Source organism: Bombus affinis, chromosome 8 (genome assembly GCF_024516045.1).
Source record: "Bombus affinis isolate iyBomAffi1 chromosome 8, iyBomAffi1.2, whole genome shotgun sequence".
NCBI classification, from domain to species: Eukaryota; Metazoa; Arthropoda; class Insecta; order Hymenoptera; family Apidae; genus Bombus; species Bombus affinis.
Genome location: NC_066351.1, coordinates 4691107 through 4705927, shown reverse-complemented (window position 1 = coordinate 4705927; position 14821 = coordinate 4691107). Strand labels below are relative to the sequence as shown.

Genomic DNA, 14821 nt, shown 5'->3' with positions numbered 1-14821 from the left:
TTTTCGTAACCAGTTCGTGGCGCCTCGTTTCGTATAGAACTTCGACCATGTAGCTCTCGGTCCCTCGACGTTTCGAGCGAAATAGTCGTCTCTGTTTAAAATAGACATTTGCAGGCTTTGCTCCGCTAGATATAACATTGTACCATCAGTTTTTATCTCGTAGAAATTTTTAATAACAACATATCCAGCTTTATTTTCTTTTTCAGAATGTCGTGTTTTGTATCGATATTGGGTTATTTGGAAAGTTTATGTGTGCTTTACTCCTTAACATTCTTAGATTCAAGTTTAAGCTGTGAACCAAATGAATTTCTCTGAAGAACAAATTTCGGAGAGTTATTGTTTATAATAAAAGGCTGTTATGCTATCAAATATATAATACGAAAGTACAAGGAACAAGACATGGTTTATAGTGACCGTTTTGCTCTAATTCACTTTGGTAACAACCGTGTTAATAAAATGCTAAATTATTCCTCAACTTCGCTGCGAAATTTTCGATCAACCTAATAATTTAAAGGCAAAAGAAAATCAGCATCGATTCGACAGCATGCAAATTTTTATAGCAGCGTAAAATGCGACGTGAAACAATACGGTTCCGAAGCAATTCAGAGACTTAAATGGACCGGAAATTCATGGCTGTCGGTGAACGTGCGTTTCCTCTTCGCTCGTGGTTGCCACACCCTCTCGCGTGCGCCAAGGTACTGACGTGCCCTCGATCTCGAGGAACGCTTCGTTTATTTTCAACCTGAAAATATTATTCTAAAACCACGACTCCTTGCACATGTTTCCCAACTCGGTATCTTCTAACCGATTTTCTTCCTTCTTCTAGCCAAATTTTCATTTCGTTGCGTTACGCAACATTTATCAATGAATGAATATTTTAAGCTAAACACGATTTACACGACTCGCACACGATATACAGTGAATGATTAAAGTCTCGATGTAATTGTTATTAATTAACGTAGAATATAAACTTGAAAGAAAATTTAGTACAGAATGTCATATTACTTAATAGGATTTAGAACTTAAAAGAAATTTGAATTTTCAAGTTGTAAAACTTTTAAATTCAATATAATTTAGAATTAGAATTCACATGATAGAACTAGGATTCCTATTTATTCTAGTGATTATTCAGAAAATTACTTGAAATTATTGCATACTGGGCGTATAAAATATTTCTCGATTGCTGGAGTCAATAGAAATTTGATTTAACAGAAATTTTCAGAGTTCGGAAAAAATTGGAAAGAGACAACGTATTAACTCCATACTTTCAACAACGATTGAGGTCGGGATAGTAACACCCTTGTGTACAAGAGCACTCCAACCCCGATCGCTAACTACTTGGCACGAGAGGTATCATTTGTGAAACTGGAATTATGCGTTCGTTGGCGACGAAATCCATTACCAGCGTGGGTGTGTCGGGCAATGATTTACGTCTTCCCGGGGATGAATTAATACGCTTGTATGTAAACTTTCGCTCACCCCAAGATTCTGAAAAGTCACGGATGCCGGACTCTAAGCTTAAAACCTTTCAAACCAAAAACAAGCCTTTTACCTTTTACCTTTTCTAAAGAAATGTGCTGTCACAAATAGAAAAAGTTATTAAGCGACAGAAAACTTCTATCGATCATATGCCAAATAAGACTCAAATAAGAGTTCCATACAAGGTAGCCAAAAAACAACGACGATAAGGGGCAAAATGACAGCGAGCAGCAGACACATTTTAGCAAGAACAAGCATATCGACGAAGTTGTCCGAGTGTGCAGTTGGATCCAGGGACCGTAGGAGAGACCTCAATCTTCTTTTTCTTCTATCTTCCTGGTGAAAGATCGGTGGACGTACTAGGACAAAGGCGTGGCCCTTCCTCTTCCCCTCGGCGTGTCCCTCTTTTTATTCTTCTTCTGGTTCATCCTTGCTGCCATCAGTCGGTGCAGATTTATCTTCTCGGCTACACAGAATATGAATTTCGTTGGTATTTTACCAGGAGGCTAGCCGATGTCGATGGAACACCACTGACAAACCACTCACAACTGATCAGCAGGGTGCATTAGTGGACATTATACATCGTTTTGCTGGCATGTTGCGTCTGATAATCGACATCCGAGGACGCGATAAATGCCACGTTCCAAAAAGAGGCGGCTTCTTTTGTACCCATGAAAGACGTTAACATAATTTTGGAATCCTTCTCGACTAATTTTATTTCATTTATTACGACTTGTTTGGGAACTTTTATACGAGATAAGTGATGAGACATTTTATTTTAACAGCAGTTCCATAATGTATGTGGATTACGTAATGCAATGCATAATGTACAATGAACTGGAAGTATATATGGGGAAGTGAAAATTGTAAGACATTGAATGTGAATGGAATTTCTAGGTAATAAAAATTACAATAGAATTGATGGGAGCTTTGAGAAAAAGGTAAAATTGTTATTTGGAAAACAATGAAGTTTCAATATTCTAATTACTATTTGTTTTCTAAATACGAATTACTATAGAAATTGTCAAAAAAAAAAAAAAAAAATAAATAAAAACTGTTCTAATATCATGCATCGTTTGTAGGAGTTTCTTTTTCAGAATTATTTCCCTAAAATAGAAGGAGAGCTCCATAAAATAATGTAATTGTTATATGTTTCCTCTAATCATCGAGGTTTGTCTTTTACAATTATTTAAGATGAAAGTTTGTTTTCAAAAGATTCCATATTTATCAATTATTATTCATTGTTACTCATTTTTCACCTCAAATAAGCCATTTCGAAGTCCTCATTGAAGATCGGTTATTTAGGATGGACCTTTCAGAACGTTGTAGACGGTATAAGGACGCCCACTTTCCCGATTTCGAGATTCTTTCGGAAGATAACTGCGCATTATACCTAGGTAAAAGGTGCCGACTGTTTTCGAAACAAGTCGCGTAGCCGAAATATGCGGATCAGCAGGGTGTAAAAGACACTACCACTCGCTGTGCTAGAATAAGGCAACGCGCGTGGTGTCGTCACGGTGACAAAGATGAGAGAAAGGAAGCAAAAGGGAATGACAAGAAAAAAAAAAAAAAAAGAATAATGAGGAAAGAAACTCGGTCCTGCCCTATGGAGATTTGGAACCCACAGAACCGGTTTGCTTCTTTGCATAGTTCACTGGGCCTTTTTTGATGATTTGCACTGCACTTCTACGCTGAACGCGTTCCAAGAAGATGAATATATTTAGTACTTCATTAGTTTAATGGCGCGGTAGTTACTAAATTAGAGGACCTTCGTAGAAGTTAGACCTCAATGTCGAAATACATGTATCCATTTCGTCGTCTTATTTCGACCAATATAAATCATTGGAATTATTAGTTGAGAAGATGGTAAAAACTTTTTATACTCCTTTAAGAGTGTTCGACTCATAAATTTTTCTTCATAAGCTTTAAAGTAACATAAGTCTAAGTCATCACATTTTTTCTGTAACGTATAATACAAATATTAATGATCTAATAAATAAATAAGTTGACAACAAGATAAATCTTCGAAAAATGCATAATTTATAAGGAGTAATCGTATCATATTTTTCTTCAATACCAAAAGCATCTTTTCGTTTTTCCATATTTCTCTTTCTCACAGATGTACGTTGTGTGGAAATAGGTAGTTACGTGCTGGTAATCAATCAAATCTAGTGATATATTTTGCATAAACGTAGTTCTGTTTCAACAAAAATGAACAATAACGTTTTCAATAATTCCAAAAACAGAAGTCTGATAATTCTAACGTTAAAAATGGCAATGATCGAATCTGCACGACTTTGAAACTGAAGGATATGAGGTCGGTACTTTTTCACGATACATAAGTGCACATTCCGAAGGGCGAGTATACACGTAACCGTCCCTGAAGTAAAGGCCGTTTCGCATTGGCGACTGGTATCGAGTGTACCGGCTTGCCTTCCTTTTCTTCCCGGTAACAATGAGACACAAAGGGGACGCGTGTGCGCATACGTACGGGAGCCCACAATGGCGTGCAAGTGTTCCCTTTTCATGACGAGTTTCTTCGTCGTACCGAGTATCCCGTTTGCTATTCACCATCTTCTCGAACGATCACAGCCAGTTGAGCCGCCACCCATTTTACGGTCGTGGGTAAAATTAGCACCCTTCTAGGGATAAGGGTTTCTTCTCCATATAAACCCTTGGTTCCAGGCTAATGGAGCGTCGTCGAGCGAGAATTTCATGAGTTGGAAAATTATTAGGCAATTTTTATTACTGCTATTTATAGAACTATGCATTTATAGAAAATTTTAAGATGTAAAAATGCACACGATACGAAATACAAATGGCGTAATAAAATATAGCAAGTATATGGAGAGCATATCCAACCTTTTAGTTTTAAGATATATTATATTACGATTCACTTCAAAAAATTGAACTTGTAACTCTATCATCTCAATTGAGACTCCGTAATTTTTTCAACAATGAATATATATAAAATTCAGAAATTGCATAAATCCCACGTTACATTAATCCACGCAGATGTTGCTCTTTATATCACGAATAATAGAATGACATCTCAGGCTCTCGTTTTAAGCACGAGTAAATCTTCTTACAGAACCTGTCTCGTTCATCGACCGATCGTTCCATCCTCGAGATCCCAGACGACCGATTATCAATTCGTCAAGGTGTCGATCAATCGATCAGCCTTGAACAAACCCAGGTTCAAAACTTTTCAGCTATCTTCTCCAGGTTCTTTCATACTTTCTACGCGTTTAAAAGATAAAGGCTATCGAGTCGAAACTCGACTGGGCAACGATTTAACGATTCCGACTCGACAATGTTTGGTTAACGAGTCGATGACGTAGGAAGAAAGCTACACTCGATGGGCGGAACGAGGAAGGGGAGATACGAACACATAGTCGGAGTCATTAACTGGCAATAGCCTGAAACACGTAGCGTGACCTAACCTACCTTTGCTGAACCGAGGTTAGGTCGTTGGTGAAACGAACCGTAGGTGGCGAACGCGACCGCTGATATTATTACGTTTTAACGAGGCATGGGCGAGGGTTGTATTTACGCCGGTGATCTGTCATGCGCTCGTTCTCTTTGATTTCTTATCATACTACTGCGTTGGCAATGGGCCGATTACGAGACTGCAGTGTTATCGGTACTTCCGTTGATTGGAAATTGGAAGTTGCTTATGCAATCAGGATTCAACGAAGAAAATCCGATTAGGTCGCTCGTATATGAAAATGCGGACAATGGTGAACCGACTGTTTGTTAAGTTGCGATATTGCTGTTGTTATTAACGACTGTGTGTAGTATACGTAGTAATCTACGATAAGGAAACCGGGGCAAAATTTTTCATTGAGCAAGAAAGATATCTTTTTGAAACAAAAATGTATAAAAGAAGATTGGAATAATGCAGATTCTGTTTTCATCCTTATTTCTTCTTTCATTATCGAGTTTTGAACTTTCTTTTAAAGTTCGTTTTTTATTTTCTCGCGAAAATGAAACGAGTTTACTATTTTGAAACCAATGCAGTATGTAACTTTTAACAGAAATAATAACTTTTATAATAATAACTTTTATAAACTATTTTTTATACTGTCCTGTATTGTAATTTTTTTTCTGCCACATAAAGCTTTAAGACATGATTCCATTATAATTGGAGCTATATATCGCACTTTAAATATTATTCTTAACCTAGTTTATTCTGTCTTTTTTTCTTTCCTTTGTTTATAATTTGATTGTATTATATGTGATTTGTGCATTGTGATTGTAATTTTATTGCATTATTGCATTCATTATTAAGAGAAAATTCGTGATAGAAGGTAAAATAAATTCTTTTATCTTCATTAAAGGTGACCCTTTCCTGTACATTTTAATATTATAAGCGAAAATGTTTTGTATCCTTTCATACCTTCCCTTGTATTTTACGACCTATAAATCCATTTTTATACTTATCCCCTATATCCTGTTTGTACAGGGAGATTATTGCGTAAACAAATAACCTAAGTAAATAAATTATTTATAATCATTTTTACTTTGCAGAAGCTTGCAAAATATTCGGTCTATTTTGGTGAGCTATATAAATACAAAATTTAAAACAAATCCCTAATTTTAGGACTTTTCTACGAAAAACTTGACGCCAAATAATCTTACTTGCTAACTCCATAACTAAGTATTGTATTAAAGACATTAGTCGCATGTTATTACGTCATTACTGTTTTAACCATCTTTATTTAACGCCATCTATATTAATTCTATTAATACTAAACTAAAAAAAGAAGAAAAATGATGGAGGAGAGAAAGAAAGAATAATCAATATCTCGGGTTAAAGGTCAGATGCAAGGCCTATGGAGGGATAGTCGGTAAAAAAAAGCAAAAGAACGGGTGCAAAGGTATTTCTTTGCCGCATACTAACCAAGAAATGATATGCTATCTGAGCTCTCGCGAACTTTGCGTAAATAATACCGTGCTCTAGGTAGGTACGTGACTCCATCCACTAAATTTCACGTTATGTCACCAGTACTATATAATTTTAACCTGTTCTTTTTTCATTGGAAACTCTTTTTGAATTCACAATCAAATACTTCTTAAGAAGGATCGTTGTTAGCATAAGACATTAAAATATAAATTTGTTGTATTCAATGATGTCACATTAAATAAAGAAAAAAATCATAAGGAAATGTATTGAGTTCGTGTTACATAAACTATAAGGAAACAAATGTTGTAATAAAAGAAAATAATTATTATAACAATACATTACAGGTCATTATTATAACAGAAAGAGTATATCAAGAGAATTTTGTAGACATACTATGGTTCGTGAAAAGCGACATATAGCTCCTAGACTTCAACGTTTACAGACAACTAGAATTCTTGTATGCTTCGTGTTCGATTTTATTCGAGAGAAAATGAAGAACACAGCTAACAATAAGCACGATCACCTAGAGAATGTTTTGTAATCACAGGTGTTGGTCAATTTTTCGCGATTGCCATTCATACGGGCTGGATAAGGTCCGGTTAGCTTTCCAACCGCGGAAAATTACACGTCTGCCGATGACAGCGTCGCGCTTTTTGACGCAACGAAACACAACCGATTACGACGCCCACAACTACAATTTTCTGCGCAACACGATGACCTTTATGATCGAATTTGGACAATGCACACCAGGGGGCTTTCGACCTGTGGCCAACAAGTGCGCACAAGCGGTATTTGTGCGCGAGTATGCAATTCGTTCGAATCAACAAACGACGTTGATTGTTCCGTTTTTTCTATAACTGCCATTTCTACGGTGTTATTGCTTTATTGCTTTTTGTGTCTATATTGCTAAATTAAATTATTTCAATGATTTAAATTGGATTCTTTTTATTTTCTGTTTCTAGAATCCCCTTATACATTAATTTATCAAATAATATCATCGTCAAGTGGCTTCTTAAATGATAAATTACAAATTTTTGTTGTAGACATATTTTGTGTTGCACTGTACATTGTGTAGCGAATACTGAACTAAAGTTCGTCCTGAAAATAGCGTCCAAACGCTAATCGAACAAATTAATGGCTAGCACGACGAGCTACTTAACACGAACGATTAGGAGATATGTTGTTGAACGCTGCCTCTTACTCCCGGACGATGTTTTGAGGTGAGAGGATATAATTAGGAAGGTATGTCGGGACCCCCACTAGATATTAATAAATTATGTAATAATTATAACGAAGGAGTTAGTCACGACGTCGTGAGAACTAAGTAAGAACTGAAGTAACAAGTTATTAACGGTAACTGATAGATATCCTTAAACGTACTAATTGAGTTTAAGATAAATCATTTACTTTTTACGACGTTGAAGAAGTGATTCGTTGCAGTAAGTGCAGTTTATGAGTGACTGATGATAATTAAGGTCAGTTAATCAGATTTATTTTAGTAATAAGCAAGCGATTTATCATATCATATTGAAATCGTGTTTTTTTTATTTAGGCTGTAAAACTAACAAAGTAAAATATCAATATTTTAATATACAATTATCAGGAAAAGATACCAACAAAATAGTGTAAATATAAATATAAGATTTAATAATTGCTCCATTGCTATACTTATTCTTTATGTCCCAAGTTGAAATTCATAATTTGCATTATTACCATTGTTCCACAAAAAGATAATTATCTTACGATACGCGTACACATTTTCTTGAGCTTCATTAACAATCCTATTATTAAATTGAGACGACAATAGTATACGAACGATAATATCTTTCGAATCATTAATACCAGGTAGAAATCGATCAATTATAATTATCACCGATTGAACGATGATTTATTTCAATCGAAAGCTCGAAGAATCGCGAAACGCGCTTCATTATTTCATTTTCTGTATGGAATAATTGAATTCCTCAAAATACACGAGAACGCGTTATCCCCTATCAAATCGATTAATATATGCTTGAAAATAGCTGTTAATTAGAGTTCAGTGTTATTACGCGGAATTTATGAATTGTCATATTCTGCGTCGTTCGCGTGCTTCTTTGAAAATTGACAAGTCTTTTACGTCCCACCACCTGTTATAAATGTGTACTCTTGCGAAAATCTGCGTCGCGAGTCTAAGTGAAATCTCGCAGAGAGAGAACAACGTGGGTGTGCTTGGTATTTCCACGCTTGAATTATCGGAATATCGTGTTCGATGAGACGTACAAGAATTTTTATCGCACTGTTCCCGATACTCCTGACAGCCAGCACGTCACGTGGCCGATAAACGAGTGACTTAAAGAGCATCGTTTCCGGGCCATCGGGCGGAAGTTATGTAACGGAAAGATTTGACGTTAATGATGTTTCTAGTTGATATCTTTGTTTCTTCCTTTGTGCGATAATCCTTCTGATATCATTGTATAATTGGTGGATTTTTGTTAGATGCATTAATCCCCGATTGAAATGTTCAATTCCATCAGTCTTATTTACCAAACTTATCAATTATTCCGATTTTTATAAAAACTTTTTATCAATAAGAAACGAAATATTTTAAGATTCTACAAAGACTATTTGAAACTATTGAATAATTATTATGAAAATAAGTTATCTATAAATTCAAGCAAGCCAATATTAAGAAATTATGTATATCGTAAGCGAATTTTGTTGTTCACTGTTCAATATATTGAACGTATACACGATATCGTTGCATGGGAAATCATCACTGATCGAACTTCACGCGAAACAAGGCACGATAAGAAATTTTCCAAGTGGATGCTCGCCAAGCGAAATTCCTACGAGCAAGGATAATTACCGCGAAAGCAACAACACGCATTTCCGCGTCGTCGTAGATCGTTCAACGACAATATGTGGGTGTTTGTCACGGAGATATTGCGATTATAGGCAGCTGCCAAGGCTTTCTCCATTGTCCTGAATAATTATTCACGGTGACAGTCGCGCTACGTTCCGCTAACCGTATACAGTCTCATTTACTTAAAGCCATCGACGAACCCGATACGAGCGCCTACTTAGAAAGAAAAAAAAAATACTTCATTCGAATGCAGACTCGCGACAGAGGTCTAAAAATTCTATTCGAGCTTCGAGCTAATGGATACTTCCATTCAGTGCCACGGTCCAATCCGTCGAACGCGCTCTTTGAAACATCGAAATCAACTATTTATTCATCGCCCTGAAATCTGCCTCGTATATTTGAGTAAAAATCGTAATTATTCTCTTTTTCTTCTGTGGCAAAGTTCATTTTCGAAGGATTTCTGTTCGATGAAGTAATTATATTCTATTGTACATTTGAGATTTCTTCTATTGTAGATTGTGATTTTAGTCACTGGCCTATCAAGATTTAAACAAGTAAATAATTAACGAGTGTAACATTATTGAAAACATAAAGAAAGTAACATACATTATTTCGTTAAGTTGCGATAAATTTTTTTAGAATAAGAAAGATCCTAGGAATCAAAGATATAAAAGCAATTTTCATAATTTAGTTTATCATAGAGATATAAGTACTTTAATTACTTCGAACTTCATAAAATTGTAGCGTCCGGATGAAGTAAGAAATAGTGAGAAAAAAATATATTAAACAAACCCGTGGAGTTTTTTCCATGACCACAGCGTTAAAAAACATGATGCAGTAATATAACTCGAATAAAAAAAATTAGAGATAAAATATTGTATTTAAATAACATTCCAAAATTCTATATTTTTATAACCAAAATATGAATAATTAAATTGAGAATTTTCTACAAATGTTGAATCATACACTTTATTAATTATGTACTTAAATTTATACAATAAAATGCACTAAATTCATCGAATGATCAAGTAACTGATAAGGAATGGTAAATAATACTGGCGCCAACGATAATTCAGCCAAAAAATATAATCATAAAAGAAAGTATCTTCGCAGACGAAAAGAAGACTGCAATCATCTTATTAACTTGATAAAACAGCCAGACTTAATATCTTTTTATTCGTTGTAAAACAGGATGTCTCGAATGCGAATTGTCCCTCGTGCAATATAGCCAATCGCATCTCGGTAACGTGTTCTTTCTTTCCAAAGAAGTATCTGTCTATATCCTACAAAAGTCAAAGAGATATGCGGCCACGAGACTTTGAGTCTATAACCATGCCTGTCAAAACTATTAACTCGAATATGCCAACGTGGGAATGCCGTGACTCTCGATGGACCGCTACAATGACTTACCCAGGCAGGAACCGTAACTGCTTAGCGTACAATGGTAACTACGAAAGAATGTATGCGAACCAGTTAAGATTTTATCTTTTTACCTGAAACGAACGTAATTCTGTCTAATCTATCGTACCGCGATATATAACCGTTTCTTTATAATTCTATTTTTTACCCAAGTATTATAGTAGTTGTTATGATAAAAATATTTTCTTCGAGAGTTTATGAAGTATTAAATTGCTATTAAGGTATTGTGCGCTGATCGATATTTTAACGACGAAGTAAGATAATGGGTATTGTATATGAAATAATTGCATTACAAATATGAGATAGGCGTATTTAAAATAATATGTAATTTAAATGATATTAAAAATACAGTATAAAAAAAAATAATCAAAGGTACTTTAAATTTTTAATTTCTTTAAATTTTCATATTAACATCTTTATTAACGTAAAAAGATACGGTTGAAATAAAACTATTATTTGTCGTAAAATCGCTATACAGATAAAGAGTTGATATTCTGCAGCAGGTATGTAGGTTCCGTTTATTTAAACTTTTTTATGTGTTAGAATTTAATAACGCGATATTTATTTTCCACAGTTTTTTCATTCTTGTCCGCTATATTTTTTTGATCATACGATATTTAATCATATATTAAATATGAAATATTGTTTGCAAAATTTTTAAATGGAATCATAATTGAACGAATAAAATATTTTATATAATGCAAATATTCACAGGTAAATTTCCAATATATTCCATTATTAACAATGAGCCAGAATTTTATCATTGTACGCATGATTTCAAAAGATCTAATATTCTTTTAACTGGAAGTATTCGCTTTGAATCGACAAAGAATTCACAGTGCGATATCCTATATTCAGAAACTTATGGACGTAAAGGGACGAAAGAAATGAGTGCATTTCTCGTGCTCCAGTTCCAGAGTTCAAGAAAGAGTTTCTGGCGGAAGTATAAGACGAAACGTTGAGGTTCACTGGAACGACGAGCTCTGAATCGTAACTAACGATTCCAGGAATTACTCTTCCAACATCTTTACTGACACGGAGATTTAGACTACAAAATGTATCGGACGTTTCCGTAACCTCCGTTGCAATTATCAAGAAGACATCACGTCATTTGCCATCTACACCATGGAATATTACATCTATTTTCCGACGTTTTATATTTTATAGCATCTTTTAGCGAAGACTGTATAGAAAGTTATTCTCTACTTTGGTATTTAATAACCTGTTTTGATGTTTCGTTGTGATAGTAATTGGAGGGAAATAATAATAGTTCGTGAATAATATGCTCCAATTTGCATTTCTAAAATCTGGGAACATAGTGTGTATAAATTAGGAAGAATAGAAGCAATTTTTAAAAGGAAAAATTTAATTAGCGTTGAAAGGTAGTATTTTCTAAATTAGTTAGTATAATAAATTCTATAATTAGAAAAGGATCTTTAAATATCATTATTCCGTTCCTATTTAGATCTTAGAGGAATAATATACGCATATAAAACTCGTCTTAGCATAGAAGATTCTAACATTATACTGAAATTATATAGCATTTTGTAGTGATAAAAATGGCCTTCGTATAGAATATATGAAGCCTGTTGTAAATGACTATACATCGACTAATAAATATACACATTTCCTAAATTTTGTGTTTGCACCGCGACACGTATAAAAATCACAAAATACTCTTAAAATTAACATTATACCCCAATCCTAATAAAGAAACGCCTCTAAAGAAAACGACAAAATCTGACCGCTTGTATACTCGAAGTCGCTGTCCCGCTGTCATCGCCGCGTGTTCACATCTCCGCGGCGGACCTCCCCGAAACACAGCTTCGATCGGTTCCTTTCGCTGCTTTTTCGCGGATTATTTTGGACCCCAGTCACGAACCAGCGCCAGAGGGCACATGCTTCAGGCGAAAGAAAGACGAAGTAAGCAGTAAGAGGAAGAACGAAAAGTGGAGGGGGGAGGGGATATTGAAAAAGGAGAAGCAAATGGCCAAGAACAAAAAATCGAGAGAACCAACCCCGCTTACGAATTTCTTCGGAGGCTCGAGGCATACACGAGCGAGGCAGAACGAGTCAGGAAGGCAGGCGCGAGCTATTCCTTTTTATTATGCTCCTCTTCCCACGGTATTCGTGAAACGAACGTGCGTAGACGCTGCTAGCTGCGTACCAACGTAACGCCTCGCGGCACTCTACTCGTTTTATTTTTGGAAATAAAAACATCGGAAAAAATGCAAATCTAATTAATCTATGAATGTAATAGGAACTACTTTCCTCTTGAAAAAATTGTAGAAATAGAGTATGCGTATTTTCGTTATTGGCTGAAGCGGTTGCAATTTATGTAGAAATCTCATCTTCATTTACAAATCAAAGAAAGAGTAAAGAAATTATTAGAGCGAAAGTGAAATTTCTAACGAACATGATTAAGGCAACGTAAAATTCACAAGTAGCACAAGAATCACAAGCCCTTGTATCGCCTCTTTACTAAAATTTACCGGAAATTTCAATTTCGTCCTGGTCCTAGCTATGGACGTGTTAGATTAACAATAAAGCGCGATAATGCGATCTACAGTGTGCGTTTACTCGTTACAGTCACTACTGGACGATGAATCTCCCTCTTTCTTTTGCGTTCAACATAATTTTTCACGAATGATTCAATCGACCAAGATAAACATATATCCTAGCGATATCGCTGTATCATTATTGTAACACCGACGGGGAGATACTCCATTATTCCGGGGAAACCGAGTCGGTTCGATGTTGTTGCGTTGAACTAGCTGCCAGTCCGCTGCACTCGATTGTGCTCGGTTGCCTTTACTTTGAATCGCTGCGCTGCGTTGGCGCGAGCTGTGCAAAGCTGATATCGAAGTATCGTAGATATAATACGTCCTCGTGCGTTTGAAAGGGATTCTATAGAGGAAGAGTATAGTGAACAAATTTCTGTAGGTTGCTGTATACTTCTTTCATTCCTGAATAGCATGGATATTTTCATAACGGCGAGTGTTAAAATGTATCGGAATAATTGCAATAGTTTTCGGCAAACTTAAAAGAAATTAGATTCCTGACAAGGGTCGGCCCACATATACCCAAATTTCATTATAACTTTTTTTCCAAAAAAATGTTAAATTTTCTTTTTATTTGGGATCTAAATTGAACATGTTGATTAAAACTATTTCTCAAAGAATGATCATCTATTTCAAAGGATATTACCAAAGCTGCAAATTGTAACAGAATTACTTTTCAATTATTCCTTTGAGGGAATTGTAGAGATATCTAAATGAATCCAGTTTTAAATCAAAATATTTATCTCAAAGAAAATATTTAAGTCAAAGAGTTCTGTATGAGTTTTGCAATTCCAATATATAAAATATCCAAAGAACGAGGGCTCGGTGCAATTTTATGATACTTGCACTACAAAAAAAAAAAAAAAAAAAAATACATATATGGAAATGCTTCTCCAGCTACCCAGTTACTCATATTAAAGTTTATCAAACTTCAAGAATGCAAGTAGAATCTTTTTACAGGGTTGCATTCTGCATAAATCACGAACTTCCTCAACAAGCCGCATTGTCGTTTCCCAGCGCCATTCTTAGCAAAATGAACTTCGCGATTTAGTGCGTGGCAGCATGATTTACGGTGGTATGTAATGATATTTCGACTTGCATTTCTTCAGCTAAAGGCGTGTTTAGACCACTCGATCTAATGAACGTTCGCGGTCTTCGATCCAACGGCACCGCACCGCAATCAGCAGAGATAGTGAATTTTAAGAACTTTAAGTAGCCCGAGATTTATGCCTTTTGATGCTGTCCCGTCGAAAGTTCAAAGATTCGAGAATTCATGTGGTTTATTTGAATGCAAACGTCCGCCGGGCAACTCCATAAATCAGACTCCACGAGCATAAGAAAGTTAAGCTAGTCCCGAATGACGAGTATTGCGATTTTGAAGTTGTTTCAATCGCTTGTCTTTCGAGTTGCAACATTTTAGTGTTGTTTTATGACTACCTGTTAATTGTTATTCAATTATGATAGACGGGTTATTAAGTAGTGTACGTATTTTACTTTCTCTTCCTTATGATATGGGTTGAAGCCTGTGTTAGTAAGTTAGATTGGTAGATCGAGTTTAGGAGTAAGCTATTTACTCTTTGATTTATTCTTTGATTTACTCTTTGAACAACT

At 35.3% G+C, this 14821-nt stretch overlaps 1 protein-coding gene across 3 annotated transcripts in view; it reads right to left on the bottom strand.

Moving 5' to 3' along the window:
• The window catches only part of LOC126919809 (rho GTPase-activating protein 7), a 349492-nt gene that overhangs the window by 89871 nt on the left and 244800 nt on the right, over positions 1-14821 (bottom strand). The window lies entirely within an intron of this gene.